This window comes from Mus caroli, chromosome X (genome assembly GCF_900094665.2).
Source record: "Mus caroli chromosome X, CAROLI_EIJ_v1.1, whole genome shotgun sequence".
Lineage (NCBI taxonomy): Eukaryota > Metazoa > Chordata > Mammalia > Rodentia > Muridae > Mus > Mus caroli.
Genome location: NC_034589.1, coordinates 39,399,811 through 39,404,939, shown reverse-complemented (window position 1 = coordinate 39,404,939; position 5,129 = coordinate 39,399,811). Strand labels below are relative to the sequence as shown.

Genomic DNA, 5,129 nt, shown 5'->3' with positions numbered 1-5,129 from the left:
CCTGTGATCCATCCAATAGCTGACTGTGAGCATCCACTTCTGTGTTTGCTAGGCCCCGGCATAGCCTCACAAGAGACAGCTGTATCAGGGTCCTTTCAGAAAAATCTTGCTAGTGTGTGCAATTGGTATATTTTAGGATTTCAAAAGGTTTAAGGATAATACAGTCTTTTCTAGAACTAGAGCTAGGTGCAATTTCTAAGAGCAAAACACAAGAACTTCCTTTCTCTAAGTTTCCAATTGAAAAACCATAAGGTCACACAAAATAAAAGCAATGAGACACATACCAATACACTTCTTATATGTGGTAGATTGAATGCTTAATTGAGTCTATTGGCTTGAAGAGGACACAAAGTAAAGAGGAAAGCTATTAAAATTCATGCTCTAGAAAAATTGTGATCATCCAGAAAAATGTTCTTGTTATAGCTAGCTGTAAAAGATATATTATAAAATAGCATATATTATATATCTATAATTTTATTTAAAATATTTATGTGTACACATTTGGAACAAAGTCTAAGAAACATTATAATATTAAATATTTAAATGATTAGTATAGGTTTTAATTTTCTTCCTTTTTTCATTTTCATAATTTTCTATAGTAATCCTGATTGGAATTTTTATTCATGTAAATTACTGTCTGACATCTAACAGCAGGTAAAGGAAGGGGAAGCATGAACATGAGGGATCTTTTTTAAGCACCTTAATTTGATATGATAGGATGTACTAATCTTCCAGTAGGCATGAAATTCCTATTAAATTCTCTTGAGGTGAATTTCTAGGTGGATGTTAATTAGAAGGAAAATAGTTTATTTGGCATAGAATAGCTGATGTGCCCTAAGACATTCATTTACTCTTTTGATAATCCTAAAGGAAATCAAACTGAAAAAAAATAAACTTGTTATCTTGATATATATTTCTCACACCAATGTTTTCATTTTGGTGTCCTACCAGTCCATGTGCCACCAAGAGGCCATATCACTTATCAGACTGACTGTAATAAAATATAAAACTCCCATTTTCATAGAATCTCAATTTTATTTATGAATGGCTGAAAATTGAGGCATTCTAGAGTAAATCTTTACAGTGTATTACTGGACAAAAAAGGAAAGGCACAACAAATGTTCTGGAAGATCACAGTCATGAAATTCCATGACATCCATTAATGTAATTGTTTTGTTTTATCAGTTATTTTATTACAGTGCCCAGTTTATAAATTAAACTTTATCATGGGTATGTATGTATAGAGAAAAGCACTATATACATGATTCAGTACTGGCCTTGGTTTTATGCCTGAAGAGAGTTAAGCACTATGTACTCGATGATCTGAGAAATCTATAATACGTTGGTGTTGATAATAATGGCAGCTGCACTATTGCCAAGAGCCTGACAAGTACAGAGGTGGATGTTCACAGCCAGCCATTGGACTGAGCACAGGGGTCCCAGATGGAGGAGTTGAGGAAGGGACTAAAGGAGCTGAGGGGTGTTGCAACCCCATGGAGGGATTAACAGTGTCAACTAGAAATCCCGGAGTTCCTGGGGACTAGACCAGCAACCAAAGAGTACACATGGAGGGACCCATGGCTCCACCCCCATATGTGGCAGATGATGACCTTGTTGGACATCAGGGGGAGGAGAGGCCCTTGGTCCTGAGAGTGTTTCATGCCCCAGTGTAGGGGAATTCCAGGGCGGGAAGATTGGAGTAGGTGGGTGGGTGGGCTAGCACCCTCATAGAGGCAGGGGTCGGAAGGGTGGTGAGATGGGGTTTCCGAAGGGGAGACCGGGAAAAGGGAAAACATTTAAAATATAAATAAAATAAATATCGAATAAAAAATCTAATTTGTAAATTTAATTAAGTTCTACCTAATTGCTTATATTTAGAAACTCATTAGCTGTGTATGGTCTTTTAATTAAAAAAAAAACCTTGTTATCCATATATTTTTCAATTTTATGCATGTTTGTAATACATATTGGTCAAACTCTTGCTCTCACTCTCCCATATTCTCCAAGAATTCCTGACTCCCATGAAATATCCATTCCATTGTCATGCCTTTTGATAGTTATTATTTTTGTCTTTTGACCCATTGGGTTAAAGAGGATCCTGATTGGAATTTTTATTCATGTAAATTACTGTCTGACATCTAACAGCAGGTAAAGGAAGGAGAATCATGACATGTATGAGGAATATATATATATATATATATATGAATATATTTATATATGAATATATATCTATACACATATATATCTCACACTTAACCCAAACAAAATGCATTTTCAGTTCATCTTGCCTTTTGTTACATTGCTGCTCTGCCATAGCAAATTTAAGGCTCCAAAGACAAGCAAAAGTTAAGCAAAAGACAAAGAAATTTGAAATGGCTTTGGTTAACATATCTTTGTTTTTTGATTTAACAATTCTACTATAGTATTTATATAAAGGTAAATGAAAACAGCATGTGTAAGTCACATCTATACATGATGCACTTTACACAGCATTCACAGTAATTAAGAAAAAGAAACAATATAATTATTTATTAAGCTGTGACTGGATGAAGGAAATGTTTTACATGTATAGTAATGGAAGTTAATCATTCACCACAAAATAATACATTAAGGAACTATTATGTTTGCATTGTGGGACCCCAGGTGTGGCCTGCTTCCTGAGGGGGACATGCAGGTGTACCAGAAGCAACTAGCTTGTCCTTATAGCTCATTTCAATCTTGACAGGGCATTATAATGCTTATAGCATGAATCCCCTGTTTCAAGTTTGTGGGAACAAGCCTTATCATTTAAATTTTTCTACCTTGTCAAGAAATGCTGATTACCCAGTGGCTGGGGAGAATAGAGAATAGGGTGGAGTGCTTACCAGCAGAAGAAAGAGAGGGAGATAGAGAGATTCAGATCAGTCAGACTGATGAAGGATTTGGAGCCATGAGGAAGGTGTCTGGAGAAAGATCATTGAAAATCTTGTGAAGCCTAAAGGACCAGATCCATAATAATGTGCAAGTATCATGGGATGGGGCTGTGAGGTAGCCAGACTAGATTGTTAAGGATTAGGAGGCTAAGATAGATAGCAACTGCTTAGTTACTGAGGTGCAGTTTGTTATAAATCTTGGTTTCTCTATGTGCTTATTGGACATAAGGTAAAGAAACATTGCTGCCAAATTAATTCACTGCTAATATTTATATTGAAAACAAAACTTTTAGGCCATGGATATCCTAAGACAGACAAAGCTTAAATTCAATCTTACAGAGATGATAGAGGTTTTCAAAGAAGAAATGAATTAATTTCTTTAATATATGCAGGAAAATACAATCAAAAAGATTAAGAAAATGAATAAAACTGTCAGAGAGCTGAAAATGAAAATATAAACAATAGCTGGGTAGTGGTGGCACATGTTTTTAATCCCAGCAATTGGGAGGCAGAGGCAGGCAGATTTCTGAGTTTGAGGCCAGCCTGGTCTACAGAATGGGTTCCAGGACAGTCAGGGCTATACAGAGAAACCCTGTCTCGAAAACCAAAAATAAATAAATAAATAAATAAATAAATAAATAAATGTAGGAATAAAGAAAAGGAAAACAATAAAGAAAACACAAACTTAGGCAATACTGGAAATATAAACCTAAGAGAACAGGAGTTACAGATGCAAGCATCACTAACAGAATACAAGAAATGGAAGAGAAAAATCTAAGGTGTAGAAATAATGATAGAAGAAATTGATATATTGGTCAAAGAAAAGGAAAGCCATCAAAGACTGCCCCACCTGGGGATCCATCCCATATACAGTCACCTAACACAGACATTATGGTGGATGCCAAGAAGTGCATGCTGCCAGGAGCATGATATAGCTGTCTCCTTAGAGGCCCTGACAAATACAGATGTGGATGCTCTCGGCCAACCATTGGACTGAGCACAGGGTCCCCAATGAAGGAGTTAGAGAAAAGATTGAAGAAGTTGAAGGTGTTTGTAACCCCATGGGAAGAACAACAATATCAACCAACCAGACACCCCAGAGCTCTCTGGGACTAAACCATCAACCAAAGACTAAACATGGAGGGACCCATGACTCCAGCTGCATATGTAGCAGAATATGTGCTTGTCCAGTATCAACGGGAGAAGAGGCCCTTGATCCTGGGAAGGCTTGATTCCCCAATGTAGGGGAGTGCCAGGGCAGGGAGCCAGGAGTGCATGGGTAGATTGGGAAGCACCCTAATAAAAGCAGGGAATGAGGAGATGGGATAGGGGTTTTCATGGGGGGGGGAACCAGGAAAGGGAGTAACATTTGAAATGTATATAAAGAAAATATCCAATAAAAAAGGAATAAAAAGAAAATAATAAATCTTAAAAAAATCATGACACAATAGATGTGAGACATTATGAAAAAAATCAAACCTAAGAATAATAAGAATAGAAGAATGGGGAGATTTCCAGTGCAAATGCCCCAAAAATATACTCAACAAAATCAAAGAAGAAAATTTGCCTAAATTAAAGAAAGAAATCCTATAAATGCAAAAGAAGTTTTCAGAACACAAATTATATTGGACCAAAAAAGAAAATTCTCCTACCACATGCTAGTCATTATACTATTTACAGAACAAATAAAGAATATTAAAAGCTGAAAGGAATAAAAGCCAAATAACATGTAAAGGCAGACCTCCCAAAATTACACCTGACTTGTCAACACTTTCAGAGCCAGAAGGGCCTGCACAGATTTCTTGCATACTGCAAGAACCCACAGATGTTAATCAAGACTACTATACCCAGCAAAACTTTCAATCATCATAGATGAAGAAAACAAGATACTTCATGACAAAACCAAATTTAAACAATAGCCACTGATTCAAACTTACAGAAGGCACTAGAATCAAAACTATAACCAAACGTGGGTAACTAGATCCAAGAAAAAAAAAAAAAACTATAAATAAATACTTTCATAGAAACATCACTCCACAACCCTCTTCCGGTCAGAAAAGCACCTGGGCAGCTGGGGCGCAGGGTCTGCTGACACTCGCCAGCTACCCACAACATCCGCCACAGGATCTTAAGACTTCTGGATCTTAAGACTTCTGGAGAGTGGAACACAGCTTCTGCTCCAATCCAATTGCACGCGGGACCAGAGACTGCATTAGT

The 5,129-nt window shown here is 36.8% G+C and overlaps 1 long non-coding RNA gene across 1 annotated transcript in view; it reads left to right on the top strand.

The window, feature by feature from the left end:
- Window positions 1–597: 597 nt before the first annotated feature.
- Window positions 598–5,129, top strand: part of LOC110286474 — a 12,511-nt gene continuing 7,979 nt past the window's right edge. The window contains exon 1 of the long non-coding RNA XR_002377143.1: window positions 598–654. This is a non-coding gene — a long non-coding RNA (uncharacterized LOC110286474). The remainder of the gene's footprint in view (window positions 655–5,129) is intronic.